At 49.9% G+C, this 16,505-nt stretch overlaps 1 protein-coding gene and 1 long non-coding RNA gene across 11 annotated transcripts in view; one reads left to right on the top strand and one right to left on the bottom strand.

The window, feature by feature from the left end:
• Positions 1 to 16,505, bottom strand: part of LIMCH1 (LIM and calponin homology domains 1) — a 298,252-nt gene that overhangs the window by 180,569 nt on the left and 101,178 nt on the right. The window lies entirely within an intron of this gene.
• Positions 2,263 to 16,166, top strand: LOC111098599. Its single transcript, XR_005368952.1, has 3 exons — positions 2,263 to 2,390; positions 14,091 to 14,243; positions 14,730 to 16,166. It is a non-coding gene; the product is annotated as an uncharacterized LOC111098599 (long non-coding RNA).

Genomic DNA, 16,505 nt, shown 5'->3' with positions numbered 1-16,505 from the left:
TGCCAACATGTTGTCTCTTCGTGGTGGGAAGCAGGTGTGATTTTTATTCTCTTTTTTAAATTTTCCCTACTCTCCTAGAACTTTCAAGAAAGAAAGAAAAGAAAAAAGAAGAAAAGAAAAGAAAAGAGGAAAGAAGAAAGAAAGAAAGAAAGAAAGAAAGAGAAAGAAAGAAGAAAGAAAGAAAGAAAGAAGAAAGAAAGAATAGAAAGAAAGAAAGAAATAAAGAAAGAAAGAAAGAACAGAAAATGAAATAAAGAAAAAAAGAAAGGAAGGAAGGAAGGAAGTAAGGGAGGGAGGGGGAGGGAAAGGAAGGAAGAAAGGGAAAAAAGAAAAATAGTCCTTTGTTAATATCTTCTCATTTTTACTTAAGGGAATGTGAGAAATGGATAAAAAGTAGCTTGTAGTTACAGTTTGCAAATATCTAGCTCTCTTCCTAAAATAAAGAAATTACAAAAGATCTCTTTTAAAAAGCTAAGATTTTTAAACACAGACTTTAAAAAATTTAGCATTTTCTTTCCTGACTCTATTAGTTCTAATTTATATTCTTAAAACACCACTAACATGATCTGTAAAAGTAACCTTTTTTGGGGCACTCGATGGGATGAGCACTGGGTGTTATTCTATATGCTGGCAAATTGAATACCAATAAAAAATAAATTTACATATAAAAAAGTAAACTTTATTCACCAAGAAGTGATTAGAAGGTTCTGAAAACATTTTCCCCAATTCTTTACATTTTTATTATAATTTGGGGTGCTAACAGTGGGAACCCAGAGGGTTTACCTATATCTATTACAGAATCTCTGGCCAAGATAACCCAGGTCCCTCTCCATTTATTGAGCCATGATAATGGGCAGGGTCATCAGAAACACAATCAGACATGGATACTGCATACGAAACGCTCAGAGAGGAAAATGGATACCTAAAACTCATATCCTAAATAGAAGGTAACAGGACTATTTAGATTATAAGAAAACATTGGTGGTCCATGGATTACTCAAAATTCTCATGTACTATTTAAAATTATGTTGTATGTGATGCATGGCTAGGAAGACATGTCAAGGAGATTTGATTTAACAGCCAGTCTGCTAATTAACATCCTCTAGGGTGTAGCCGCATTAAATTCAATTTCCCGACTGCCAACGCTAGAGGTGGGAACGGGGCCCCGTGCATCTGGAGGAAGGTCATTTCTGCCTCTGTTCTTCCTCTCTTCCTTCCTTGCTGCTGTGTCCATCAGGCCACAGCCTTCTCACTGCTCTCTGCGGACCCTAATGCCATCCTTTCTTCTGAGCCCAAGTCATTCAGTATAGACGGGTCTAGATCTTGGTTAAGAAGGTCAACAGTTGAATAGACTCCAGAGATTCAACAAGGACCATGCCACTGAAGAGGCAGGTCCTGAGACCAGCAGCAGCAGCAGCATCTTCCCCTGGAATCAATGTCAGAAATACAGACCAGTCCTCCTTTCCCTCTATGAGATCTACTTAATCAGAACCAACATCCCAAAAAAGACCCACCATGTGACTCACACGCACAGGAAATTTTACAAAGCCCTGACCTCATCTATGAACGTGAGCCAACAGCTCAGCATCAGAAAAGGACAACCTTCCACTGGCATCAGGATTTCGGACGTCCTGTCTCAACAACCTCTCTCAGCAACATCTTTATGTTGTGTTTACAATGTCACACATTGTGTATTTTGACGCTAAAGACTGTTAATTACTGTTCCTTTCGTGACAGCATTAAACCATTGCTATAAAAAATAGGGCTGTCAAGAATCAACCACTGGCACCCACGGTCCAGGAGCAGCGGAAGTGAACAATCATCCCCCAAACGCTTCACTAACCTTCTCCCCTGGATCCCAACTAAGGCCTCTCATTAACCTTCCAGACAAGGCGCTGGCCAAGCCATGAGCTCCCGATGACTCTCCAAGGACGCTGAGCAGGATGGGGAAGATCCAGGAAAACTCTTACTACGGAGAGCCTGAGGTGGGGACGGAGAGAGGAGTGGTGGGGAGAGCGCCCGGGTTCAGCAGCATCCCAGGGCTAGCAGTGGAAAGGCAGCTTGAAATGTCAAGGATGCCTTATCATTTCCCCCAGATCCTGCTCTCCACTCCCTGCTGACCCTCGCCTATCTGACCATTAGTCCTTGCAGCTCCATCCTGGCAGCTGTTCAGCTTTGCCATGCTTTACCCCTCTCCCTCACAACCCGTCACACCCCATCACACCCACCAACAAATTCCGTTGGTTTTCCCTTCGGAACTTAGCCAGGACTCAACCGCTTCTCACTGCCTCCACTCTACCACCTACTCCGAGCCCGGATAAGTCTCTTCGCTGGCCTTCCTGCTCCCACCCTTGCCTCCCTTCCCTCTACTCTCAACGGAGCAAGCCCAGGTAATCTCATGACATTAGATCATGCCACTATTACACTTAAAATCCCTCAATATCTCCCCATCTCACTCACACCAAGGGCCAAAGTTCCTACTGTTCCCTCAAGGCCTTCACCAGAGAAACAAGCAAGAAACAAATAAAAAAATGAATACAACACACGGACCAAACCACTGGACGCCACCCTGAGTGGCTCTAATGACCTTGTGCGCACGTCCTCATTCGGAGAGATCCAAGAAGCACTTATGCTGGCACCTATGTCGCCAACTGTGCCCTGCGTGCCTTTCAGGAAAGCCTAAGAGCAGATTTCTTTCCCTGCTTTATGCTTCAGGATTAATTCATTTTTATCACTATCCAAAATAGTGGTGATTTACAGCAATGGAGGGACATGTGGCAAATGTCAGATTAAAATAATAAATGGGAAAAAATAATAATAATAATAAATGGGGACACCTGGGGGGCTCAGGGGTTGAGCATCTGCCTTCGGCCCAGGGCATGATCCTGGGGTCCCGGGATCGAGTCTCGCGTTCGGGCTCCCCGCAGGGAGCCTGCCTCTCCCTCTGCCTGGGTCTCTGCTTCTCTCTCTGTGTGTCTCTCATGAATAAACAAATAACATCTTTTTTAAAAAATAATAAATGGATAGCTTAACAGAACACTGGTGATTTTGAAGGAAAAGAAATGCTTCCATCTACCTGAGGAATTAAACCAAAAGCAGAGGAAGCCACCACAGTTGTGTCATCACACTATTTTACACAAGGAATTATTAAGTAAACTCATCTGTAGTTGATTTCCTTCTCATTAAACTAAAAGGTAATTTTATATTTCTGAGTCTGTGCATGTCAGTGGCGCTGCTCTCAACCATCCAAATCACTGAAATATGGAGGGCTTAAAAAAAAAAAAGTCTACTAACACAACCACACAACTGGATGGTAACATTTTTATGATGTGTTTCTAATGTAACACATTATATATCAAAATGCTACACTTTGCTAACTACCTTGTTACACTATTATTAATTGCCAGGAAGAGTCAAAGACTCCCAAGAGCCAGCCTCTTGTTCATTATCATTTATACGAACTATATTTCAGAAATATTTTCATTAATCTTCAGTTGTTTTTTTGTTTGTTTGTTTTTAAGATTTTATTTATTTATTCATCAGAGACACAGAGAGAGAGAGAGAGAGAGAGAGAGAGAGAGAGAGAGAGAGAGAGGCAGAGACCCAGGCAGAGGGAGAAGCAGGCTCCATGCCGGGAGCCCGACACGGGACTGGATCCCGAGACTTCAGGGTCATGCCCTGGGCCAAAGGCAGGCGCCAAACCACTGAGCCCCCCAGGAGTCCCCCAGTTGTTGTTTTTTAAAGCAATTTGGTAGACAAACTGCAGTCCCCTAATATACTGCACGCCTGAAGAGGATTTTAAATAAACGTTGGAAACCCTATTAACATGGCCCTAAGAGGAGAGTCCATTGCCTGACAAAACGATGGTCCCTGGATTCAGGCAACTGAAAAAAATACAGAATTTAATATATTTTGACTTTTTGAAAGACATGGATATTTTCTAAGTTGTGCAAAAACAGGCACGCTTCATCCCACGTTTTATTTTGTTTATTTCCCAAGTCCACCTCGTAAGGTGAGAGTGGGAGATTTTACTTGTCCCTCCGTGCTGCGTACCCCAAGCCTAGAGAAGTCCTCGGCTCACAGTAGATACTCAATAAATATTTGTTGAAATAATAATAATAAAAAAAAGGTACGCTTTCACAAGGCTGTGATCTCCTCCTCTAAACAGTAAAATGAAAAATAATACGCCTTTGAAATTCACGGGAGAAGATTACGTGCGGCTCGTTACATGCCCTTCTCTCCTGATCACATCTGACTTATTTAATAAAAGGACATCTCTGCATATTTTCACACTTCAACTGTAACATAAAGCGGAACAGAATTGCTCTTATTTTTCACATTTACTGAGAAATAAATCCACCGCTATTTCTGTCTCCTTCGTGGGGTTGCTAGAAAAATCCAATCAAGTTTCTATGGAAACTCTTCATAAACAACCATAAATCATACTCCTCTGAACTAGAATTAGCAATCGGCCAGTCAATCATCCGCCGAGTACCCGTGTCGTGCCAGGCGATGTACCAGGGGTGCCTGTGAGACCGAAATAGAGCAATCTGTACGCCACCCAGCAAGAACCCACGACCCAGGGGCAAGGATCACACTGCAGGGTGAGCGCCGGAGGGGGAGCACGGACACGGCCTACGAGGGCGCAGGAGGAGCAGCGGGCAAGGGTGCGGCCCCGAAGGCACAGCCGAGTCCTGGGCGCCTTCAGATCCACCAGCCCCGCCGGACATGCTCTTGGGTCCAAATGCCGCCAGGGATAATGTCATGTGACCCCATAAGCACCCAGTGAGGTGGCTCCTGTGATGGTCATTGGTTCCACTGCGAGACCAAGGAAACCCAGAGGTCAAGCAATGCGACCAAGGACTGAGCCCCAGGTGGTAGGACTGCAGGGTCCTTGGCCCCCAGCACGATTGGGGCAGCAGTGAGCAGAGGAATGAATGGCTCTGCCCGCGACAGGCCAGGACGGCCCCTGCGGACCTGCTCCTCAACAGGCCCCAACGGAAGGAGCCGGAGGAGGGTGTCCACGCAGACCCCAGGCCCCGCGAGGCTTCCCTGAGTCCAGCTCAGGCTTCCCTGAGTCCAAGGGCCCAGCGCAGCCGGGAGGCCGCGGGAGGGGTGCTGGGTCCCAAGGCGCCAGCACGGGCACGGCCCCCACGTCAAGGGTCTGGGTGCCACAGCCCCGGGCTGACCCTGATGGGAAGCGAGGCGGGGTGGGGAGGAGCTCCTTGGCCATCGTTCTCCCGGTGCCCCCACCGCTCACGCCTCAAGGGCCCCCCGAGGTGAGATTGTGCTGGATGCCGTCCATAGAGCCTCGCGCACCCTCCCAGCCCTGTTGGTGGACGACGACCTCGCCATCAGGGCGACGGTGGGTACACACTGGCTGCCCAGGCCTCCTTCAGCTACCCCAGCCCACGCTCCTCTACAGGTGCTTTCTGCCCCTCTCTTTTCAGCCCTTCCTCCGAAGGAAGAACTACACTTTACCCATCTCGTCCCGTCCCCGGGCGCCTTCCCCTCCCGTCTCCAGGTGCTGTCCCATCCCGTCCCCGGGTGCCATCCCCTCCCGTCCCCAGATGCCATCCCCTCCCATCCCCGGATGCCGTCCCATCCCGTCCCGTCCCCGGGTGCCATCCTGTCCTGTCCTCTCTCATCCCGTGCTGTCCCATCCCATCCCATCCCTGGGTACTGTCCCCTCCCCGGGTGCCGTCCCCTCCCCTCCCGGGCACCGTCGCTTCCCCAGGTGCCATCCCGTCCCATCCCCGGGAGCCATCCCGTCCCCGGGTGCCTACCTGCCCCTCAGCCCACAGCAGTCTTCATCTCCTAGCTGGGAGCGCACGTTCCCTCTTCCCTTAAGGACCTGAATTTGGCCCCTCCAACCGTATCCGGTTCTTCTCCTTCCTTTTTTTTTTTTTTAAGAGATTTATTGATTTATCTGACACCGAAAACAAGCGCACAAGCAGGGGACGTGGCAGGCAGAGGAAGGGGAGGCACAGGCTCCCCCAACAGGGAACCCCACACGGGGCTCGGTCCCAGGCCCCGAGAATGATGACCTGATGCTTCGCCACCTGAGCCTCCAGGTGCCCCTTTTCCCTGCCTTCCAGGGTCCATGCTCCCTGCACGAGCATGCAGTGTCCGCCACCTTCTCCCCGTCGCCCTCAGGCCTACAAGCCGGCCCCGGCCGCTCTCAATCCGCGGACAAGGCCTCGAGTTGAGTGGAGACCCGTGAGCTGAGCCCGGGCTGCAGGAGCAGGAGCGCGCTCAGCAGAGCCACCAGGGTGCCCGAGGATGGGGCCGGCCAGGGAGGGTGCCTGCCCCTCCTCCAGGGGCCTGCGCGGCAGGCGCACTCCAATCCCGCCACGGCACCTGGGCACAGCCGGACGGTGACTGTCACTGTCACATGGACAACAGCACTAAAGTTAGAGCCCGTTACTACTTTCTCTCTTCCATACTGGGCGCGGGTCCTTCCTCCCTGGTGTTCAGCAGCCCATGCTTCCCCGGTCCTCCTGGGACATCCCGGATCCCCCCGCCCCCGGACGTGTCCTCAGTGGATCCAGGTCTCAGCAGCGTGACAGCGGCCACTCCCCACTCCTCAGACCACGGGCGTCGCACAGGCCCCCCCGGGCGGGACAGCCCAGCTGCTCCTCGACCCCCACTCGGCAGGCAGCCCCCCAGCACCGGGCGGCCCACGGCCACGGCCGCGGCGGGCACTCGCTCCCTGCGGGTACGACAGGTTCCCGTGCTTCCTTCGCTCTGGCCCTCGCCAGCCGCACGGTCCCCTGCTGGGCAGGCCCCGCCTGTGAATGCGTCTCATACTGTAACTCAGCCTTTCTAGAAGCACCCCACCTTTACATCTCCTTAACTAGGACACGTGAACTCGCGTTTTCCAACGTGGCACCGAGCCTCCTCCCCACGCTCGAGCATCCGTCGCCCAGCGTCTTCCCCGACACATCCCCCTGGTCACCTACTGACCGTTTCACGCTGAAGGGGGTCCGAAGTGTGAGACGCGTCCCTGACCCAGGGGCAGCGAGGAGGGCCGGGTGCTCCCTCCAAGCGGCCTTCAGGCCTGTCCCACCCGCCCGACATGGCCGCGGCCCCGCGCAGCGCCAAGGAGCCCCCACGGCCCACCCGGCGTCCCTTTGCACGGCCCCGACGTCCGCCCGGGTCATCGGCACAGCCCTGCATGTCACAGGTGCCGTGGAGCGACTCGCTGCGGTCCCGCGGTGGCTCTCGGTGAGGATGCGGCCGGCCAGGCCCCTTCCCGCCACCCTCGCGCTGCCGCACTCTCCGCATGACAGCTGCCTGCGTGCCCTGCGCTCGACATGGCCAAGGAACTGACGCCGGGCCTGCGGTGCTTTAATCAGCATCAGGACCGTGATCCTCCCCAGCCCCAGGCGGAGGCGCTTAGCCTGCAGGATAGCGAAACGCCACTGGTCACCAGAAAGCCAGAGGCATCTTTTGCAGCCGCAGATTGACAGGCTCCAGTTTGAAACTGCCGGACCTGATGAAGAACGCAGGCCACACTCAGAAGCACCCGGGAGCTTCGGATCCTGCGTGGGGCACCGTGGGCCATGGCGGGTGTGCAGCCTCGGGGTGCACTCGCCTCCCGGGGGACGGGACCCAGCAGCACGCACTGAGCCTCCACATGACACAAAGCGTCCGTGCGTTGTGGGGGAGCGAAGCCGACCAGGGGCCCGGGAGGCTGGCATCCAGCAGACACGCTCTGGCTCCGCCGTCATTCTTACCTGGTGGCATGGTCTGGTCCTTAAATAAATATGTCAGTCCGGGCTAATTTTGGCAACTCAGTGTACATGACCGTCACCCGCCCCTTGGCGCACTAACGCAGAAAAACCTTGGAATGAGGCAGGTCCGGGCCCAGCTTTCAGGTCTGACACTCAGGAGCTGCATGACCCTGAGCAAGCGGCTTCAGGTCTGAGCCCGCTCCCGGGGCCCCAAGACACGGTCGCAGGAGCCCGTTCTTTGGGGCGCTTGGAGTTTACGAATCACACGTAGAAACCATCTAGTAGGATATTTGATCCTGCTTGGAAGTTCTTACTTCCTCCCCGCCCCCCCACCCCAAGCTTTATATCTAAGGAGACAAAAAAGAAAAAAAAAGAAAGAAATTCACGACTTCAGTGTCTAAATCAGGTGGCTGCAATTTTCAGAAATAGAGCTCAGGAGAAAGGGTACAGTTGGGGCCACTTGACAGATGGAGCTGGGCCTGCAGGTGCCGGGTACAAAAGCACACAGGTAGCCGGCGTGTCAGCCACCTCCACGCAGCGTCTGGGCGAAACGAAACCACGGGGAAACAGTTGTGCAAACCCAGGATATGACACATCTTGTAGGAAGACTGCCCTTCAACATGCCACCATCCCCAAGAAGAGAGGAGGGGAGAGGCTTGGGAGACAATCGTTCAAATGCACTGCCTGCTCTCTAAGAAAACCCCGGTTTCCGGGGATCCCCGGGTGGCGCAGCGGTTCAGCGCTTGCCTTTGGCCCAGGGCATGATCCTGGAGTCCCGGGATCGAGTCCCACGTCGGGCTCCCGGGCATGGAGCCTGCTTCTCCCTCTGCCTGTGTCTCTGCCTCTCTCTCTCTCTCTCTCTCTGTGACTATCATAAATAAAAAAAAAAAAAAAGAAAAAAGAAAAGAAAAGAAAGAAAACCCTGGTTTCCAACGAAACTTCACCGAGGGCCTTCTGGGCACCAACACAGAAACCTGAACACATTCTGGCCATTTGCTACGACGAGGGCATCACCCACTTGACGAAGACCGGCAGTGGCCTGTGGCCACGTAGGGGGACTTGGAGCTGCACGCTCAAGTATTTAGAGGGAAGGAGGTCGGATGCCTGTGATTTATTCTGGAATGGTTGAAAAAATACTTGGGGTACATGTGAGAGAGAGAAATGCAGAAAATGTTTGCAATTATTGAAACCAGGTGGGGTTTACGTGGGTTTCTTTGAACTGATCTACCTCCCTTCCTTCCTCTCTCCCCCCTCCTCCTTCTTTCCTTCCTTCCTTTCCTTCTTTCCTTCTTTCTTTCAATGTTCCAAGATGTTCATAGCAAACCGGTGTCTGGGGCTAGGACTGCAAAGTCACCAAGCGGCTCAGCCCTCAGAGTGCGCAGGTGCGCAGCCCGGCCCACGCCTTCTCCTCACTCGGTCGCGTTCCTAGGGCCCCTTCTCCCCTTCTCTTACCTGTTCTCACTGACGACAGTCACTATTGCTCACTTGCCAGTGTGCTACTGGGCGTTTCATTTATATCTACCCACCCTCTCACCTGCTCCCTGCACGCAAACAGCACTCGCCAGCCACCCAACCGACGTGACGTGAGCACCGAGTATGGCAAGGAAAGAGGGGTCAAGCCCCTCGGCTTCCTGACTCGGGGCAAAGCCCTGGGACTGGACGCCTCCAGGTACACTGCAGCGGACCGTGTGAGGAACAATCCATTTCGCCACTTGATGGTCTAATAACCGAAGAATCCTCCGCCGAGAATCCTAAGTAACCGCAAAACTGTTGTCTTTCACCAGGATTTGGCATCTAAGAAGGCATCCAAGTCAAATTAGGACACTACTAGGCTTCACCCGAACAAGTTATTAGATAACCAAGCGAAAATAAAACACGGCGGAAGAGAAGGAGACCTTGCCGTTTGTGACAACATGGATGGGCCCAGAGGGCATCGTGCTCGGTGGAAGGAGTCGGCCAGAGAAAGACGAACACAGATGATGGCACTTATATGTGGAATATAAAAAAGTAATAATAATAAGCGAACCGCAAACAAACCCAGAAAAAGAAAAACCCAGACTCTTAAATATGGGGAACAAATCGGTGGTCACCAGCGGGGAACAGGGCAGGGGGGACGGGTGAAATAAATAAAGGGGACTAATAAAAAAAATAATAAAATAAAAATAAAGGGGACTAAGAGGTACGAACTCCTGGTTATAAAAGAAATAAGGCACGGTGACACAAAGCCTAGCATCGGCAGTAGGGTCAACGGTCGTACGGAGATCGAGCACGACCGCACGTCATGATGAGCACACTTGAGTCGTTTCTAAGAATGTCAAAACGATACGTTGTACATTTGAAACTAATATAGGCTAATTATGCTTTAAAAAATTATAAAATGGGGCAGCCCGGGTGGCTCAGCGGTTTGGCGCCTGCCTTCGGCCCAGGGCGTGATCCTGGGGTCCCGGGATCGAGTCGCGCGTCGGGCTCCCTGCATGGAGCCTGTTTCTCCCTCTGCTTGGGTTTCTGCCTCTCCCTCTCTCATGAATAAATAAATAAAATCTTTCAAAAAAATGATAAAGCGCTCATTATATATAGATATTAGGATGACATTTTAAATAGCTTATCCCTTAAAAAGTTGCCATGACTTGGGCAACACAAGTATGAAAAAAACCCAAGGAAATGGTCAACATAAGATGAGCAGAGTGACTCTTCCAAGGAGGGAAGGACGTCTCCTTGGGAGGAGGTGAGGAAGGGTCTCCAAGGGGGCAAATTCTATTCCTTGGTTTGGATCAAGGACACGGTGATTCCAAGACCGTCCCCCTTCGGTAATTAACTGAGCTCTGTGTCGGTTTCACACGGTTTCTAGAATTGTGTTATATTTTACAATCCTGAAAATTTTTAGAGGGAGGACTGGGAATACATAGGCCAACCTCCGCTGTGACTCACTCAACCTCATTTTCTTTTTTCTCGTTAGTGAGTAAAGCCATTTTCCATTTGGTTTTACTCAGAAGAGCTTGGAGTGGGAAGAGACCACTTTTCTTTCTTTTTTATAAATTTGTTTTTTATTGGTGTTCAATTTGCCAACATACAGAATAACACCCAGTGCTCATCCCGTCAAACACCCCCCTCCGTGCCTGCCACCCAGTCACCCCCACCCCCCACCCACCTCTTCTTCCACCACCCCTAGTTTGTTTCCCAGAGTTGGGAGTCTCTCATGTTCTATCTCCCTTTCTGATATTTCCCACTCATTTTTTCTCCTTTCCCCTTTATTCCCTTTCACTATTATTTATATTCCCCAAAAGAATGAGACCATATGATGTTTGTCCTTCTCCGATTGACTTACTTCACTCAGCATCATACCCTCCAGTTCCATCCACGTTGAAGCACATGGTGGGTATTTGTCGTTTCTAATGACTGAGGAATATTCCACATATACATAAACCACAGCTTCTTTATCCATCATCTTTCACTTTTCGAAGGGTTTTCACTCCAGTGTAACAGAAGGACACCTCCATATAATAATACTCCTCAAGCCCACTGTTAAAATGGTGGCTGGGATCTATGTATGTCCTCTGCATAGTATATTTTAAAACCAATACTGGATATGGGACAAAAGAGCCAATGTACTGTCTAGCTTTGAAAAGACGCATCATTTAAAAAAAAAAAAAAAAAAGAAGACGCATCATCTGTGAGTTTGCCATGTGAATGGCTCTCGGCAGGCGCTGGGTGCGAGAAGTGGCCACAGCGCCCTCACCCTCATCTTCCATCAATGGTACTTTTGTGTGAGTCAAACAGTTGTCTGGCGACACCTCCTCAGCACTGGTAGGAGGCCAGAAGTTAGGACAACGGGTGCTGGCCGCAGTCCTGCCAATAACCAACCACTTCTGGCAAATCCCTTCCCTTCTGGAAGACAGCCCCATGCAACTCTACAGGCTTTCTGAGCCCTCCTCCGCCCCAGCCTCCCACCTTGCAATTCTGATGACAATAATAACAGCATCTTTTACCGAACCACAACTGACTCATGGATGCCTCAGCTTCCCAGGGCGTAGTCGGGTTGTCATGGCTGATGACACAGGTTGTGCCTTGGACGAGGGGGTCCCGCTGGCTCCTCGGTCAAGTTGAGGCTAAGCGCCAGCATGGGCTCTCTTGGCCAGACCCCACCGACGCTTCCAAAGGAAGAGTCATGCTTTCCTAATTCACACAAAGCCACGGTGCGTGCCCAAGCTCATACGGTCCCCTCCGAGAGGTCTTTTTGAGTTCACACAAAATCACTCCTAAATATCCGTGTCCCTGTGATTTCTCCCCTATTATCAGCTGAGTTGTCAATAAGGCTCTGACTTCCCACTGTCGTGTCACCTTCTCCTCTCTTCAGTGTGCCTTTTCCTTACGGCGTGCAATTAGGAAATAAATCCCCAAACCCAGAAAAATGTCAAAACGGCCACGCCTTTGTTATCACTTGGCTCAATGCCGCAGGGGTAAAATAATAACAACCTGTGATATGCTATATTTTTATCTCTGTATGCAAAGAATCATCAGAAATATCCAAAAAATCCAAACTGAAATAATCCTATATACAACGTGACCCCCTATGGAATGAAAAATAAATAAATGCCTATTGACAGGGAATGGAGGGGAGGAGGAGGAAGGAAGGCAAGACGTCTTGTCTAAGACCGTTAGGCATTTCTGCAATAAAATCCCTCCCTATCCACCAATAAAAAATAAATTTATAAATTAAAAAAAAAGTGGTGGAAGGGGAGGTGGGCAGGGCGTGGGGGTGACTGGGTGACAGGCACCGAGGGGGGCACTTGATGGGATGAGCACTGGGTTTTATGCTATATGTTATATAGCATATAGAATATGTTGGCAAATTGAACACCAATAAAAAAATAAATTTATAAATTTTTTAAAAAATCAAAAAAAATCCCTCTCTATCATCCTCTGGTTCTTTAAACTCACAAATAATGTGTTATGGCAGAAAATCTGCTCTGTTGGCTGGTTGGTGGTGAAGACAGCAGGTGGTCGTCCCCCCCCGCAACACGCCACCCGTCGCTGGGCCTCACGACCTCGTGGCGCCATAAGTGGCCCAGACGGAGGGAGCAGCTGCCACCTTGGCCCCAGGGCAGAGAGCTTTGCTCCAGGTCTTCAGCTCTCCTCGCCCTTCCTGCACAACTAGGATCCACATCAGCAAGAGGGAGCCCTGGCCTCAGGGTGATGCAAAAAACTGTGAGAAAACCCGTGTAACGCAGGACAACTGCGGGGCAATTAAGGAAAAAACGAGAAGACTGTGAACCCAACAGGCAAGGGTTGCGCTTAACCAAAAACAAGACCGACTGAGCGTCGGGCACTGCTGCCCACGCATCATCTTGAACCAACATTAACCGAAACCCTGGGGAGAAGAAGAAAGGAGAAAGGTTTTAAGAGGTGACCCTGTTGTCATCAGCACTAGTGCTGTGCTCTACGAGGTCCTGCGTTATATTTTAAGGACCTTTTATGATCAAGGCGTCCTCAGAGAAGGCCTAGAGCCAAGGCACGTTCTGCTGCACGTCTGGCGGTGGGTTTTCCCGAGGGGACCGGGGAGCCCTGATGTCCGGCACTTGCCACCTCCGCCGTGTGGGTTCCCGCCACCGCCCAGGGCAAGCTCAACCTGATGTCAGCGCGTCACAGAATCCTCTCTCTGGCAAAATGTCACTGCGACCTTGCAATCCAAATTATGTAGACACGGTGAGGCCAACAGGTAAATACGTTATTTTAAATGCATTACAATTTCCAAATATCCATGATATTGGGAATTTATCAAATAATAATTGGAAACACAGCACAGGACCATATAGCAACGTCAATGCTCCTAAACTCGCGCACGCGCTCCTGTGTGTAAATACTCAACCTCTTAGAGAACACGCAACTATTGCGATGATGGGGATCTAGTATCCTTTCCGATCGCCGTTTCCAACTTTCTGGCTACAGGTTAAGCAATGCAAAAGGTCTCTACTGAATTGACAACTGGAGCAATATCAATCATCCAAAGAACAGGCCTTTTGCAAGCAGTCAAACTCAAATATAAAGTTGGGGTTTTTTTTGTTTGATTTTTTTACTTTTGTTCTCCAGAAGTCAATGTTTCTGAGCTGTGCAATATAGCTCAGGTCCTTGAGAGTTTGTACAGTCTCTCTCAGCCTAAATGTGCAGACGTCTTTCTTCCTCTTCCTTTTAGAGGAGAGCCAAGAATTAGAGCGAAGCTAGTCATTGTTCCCAGATGCATTCTAACAAACAGCATTAAAAATGTATATATTTTTAAAGATCTTATTTATTTATTTATTTATTTATTTATTTATTTATTTATTTATTTTTACTTATTTATTTATATCTTTATTTGAGGGAAAGAAAGAGAGCAAGCAGGACTCGGGGGGAGCAGCAGAGAGAGAAGCAGACTCCCTGCCAAGCAGGGAGCCCGACGTGGGGCTCCATCCCAGGACCTGGAGCCCACGACCCTCGCTGAAGCCAGAGCCCTCAGCCGACTGAGCCACCCAGGTGCCCACAGCAATGAGATTTTTTTTTAAAAAAAATATTTTATTTATTTATTCATGAGAGAGAGAGGCAGAGACACAGACAGAGGGAGAAGCAGGCTCCATGCAGGGAGCCTGACGCGGGACTCAATCCCAGGTCTCCGGATCACGCCCCGGGCCAAAGGCAGCGCTAAACCGCTGAGCCACCCGGGCTGCCCAGCAATGAGATTTTTAACTAAGTAAGTTTGGGGGCCTTTACCCGGTTATAATAACCCTTTCGAGGACGAGGGGAATATGCACTTCCCCTCGGACATAAGGACACAGTCTACCCAAGCGACAGCCTTGATGGCCCTGCTCGGAGGTAATCAGAACTCGCAGGCCGAGCAGTCGCTGCCTCTCACTGAGGGACACAGAGAGCTGCTGTTCCTGGAAGGAAGGAGGGTGGATGGATGCTGTTTCCAACAATCAGCAGCTCTGTTCTTTCTCCTCCTTCCTTTATTTTAATTGCTAGAACACCTGCTGCCCCGTCCCTTTGGCCTCATCCATTATGCAGCGTGCTGGCAGGACCCACGGCGGCGACAGACCTGCCGAAAGACAAAGGGGCAGACCCGGCCCCTCAGACAGCGGACCGCGAACGGCACACGCTTCCTTGCCCCGCTCCGGGACACCGGCAGGTACCTCCAAAACCCATTCACCGGAGCTTAGTGGGTTGGCATTATATGGCCCTGGGTGAGGTGAAAATGCCCGGAAAACACTGGCTCTTCACATCGCGTCTTTGGGGGCGTCTGGTACTAGTTCGTGGGGACCAGCCTTCACATCCTGCCCGAGAGAGGAATCGTTGGAGAAGCACCTCCGGGGCCCCGCAGAACCCTCGCTCCGCAGGATACAAGCCATATGATGTGGAAAGAAGGCTCCACGGTCAAGTAACTTTGGGGAATGCTGTTTTTAAAAAACGTATGGGGTTTTTTTGTTGTTGTTTTTCCGACTTTGAGCTTCTCAGAACTCATAACTGGCCAGGGTGCACAGACATCCTCCAGCGGGTGATGACATAGCACTTCCCCAACCATCTGACCGAGACCTCTTTTGGAGAAAAGTCCCTGGTGGGTGGAACCAGAGGAAACTCTTCACCATACTGCGTCACCTAGTCGCCAGGTTTTTAAAAAATGTGAATAAGCTGCCAAATTTAAAAATCAGAAGTGCTAGTGTTTAAACAATCAAGGGTTTTTTATTGCTTCTCTTGAAAGAAGGAAAAAAATAAAAAGAGGTGGACTCATGGAGCATGTCATGCCCACAGACTTGCTTTCTCTGTGCAAAAGCTTTTAAGCCATAAAATAATTTTAAAAAAAAAATCAAACTGGGTGAACTTAAGGAAAGAAACATGACAAGCGCACTTGCGTATGAAGGTTTGGAGAAGCGAAACAAGGCCAGTGAGAAGGGGATGTTAAAGAGGTCTTCCGAAAAGTGGGGATGAGCTTAGATGGGCAGGGGGAAAGGAAGCTCCCGGAACACAAGCACAGGGCTGGACTCAGTAAGTCATAAAGATAGATCACAGGCTGCTTCAAAATAGAGATACAAAACACACACACACGTTTAATTTAAATTTGCAATTTAACCGGGGAACTCAGCAGTCAGGAATTTTAATAATCAAGTAGCTTGGAGCCATGCATGGGGTCAAATCAAGCCATTTGGCCATTAAATCCAGTCTCTGAGAGGATAAACACTAGATATTTCTTAGATATCCGACTAAGTAATTCCCCCAAACAATTTCCATTGAATGCCAGGTGCAAAAGCAATCACCTCAGAATCCTCTCCAGGTCCACCGACCTGGGATAGCAGGGCTTCCAAGAACCAGTGAACCAGTTCGAAAATGATTCTGGAACTTCAGAGATCCTATTACCAAGAAGCAGAAATAGATTTTCAAGTGCTCGCTTTGAACTATTAAGCACTGTTCCACCCAGATCTTTCTACCATCCTAGAACATTTATTAAAAACCAGTTCAAAGTGAGTCAGCTTCTAAAATAAAGCTTCACCTCGCCTAAAGTCACGACGCATAGTAGTTTAACTTCACCACAACGCAATGAGCACGGTCTAAAAAGCAAAACAAACAAACAAAAAAAACCCACAAAAAATATTTTCTTATTAAGAAGTTAGAACCAACACAGGACAGGAGCTCAGAACGTGGTTCTCTGCCTGAATTAAGACCCAACTGTCGGCGTCCTGTAACTTATTTTTCACATGACGACTCTTTTCCAGATTTCTACTAACAACTCAAAATCTCAACCCCAGA

The sequence above is a fragment of the Canis lupus genome, chromosome 13 (assembly GCF_011100685.1).
Source record: "Canis lupus familiaris isolate Mischka breed German Shepherd chromosome 13, alternate assembly UU_Cfam_GSD_1.0, whole genome shotgun sequence".
NCBI lineage: Eukaryota > Metazoa > Chordata > Mammalia > Carnivora > Canidae > Canis > Canis lupus.
Note: the sequence above shows the minus strand (reverse complement) of the source record. Positions and strands in the feature narration are given on the sequence as shown.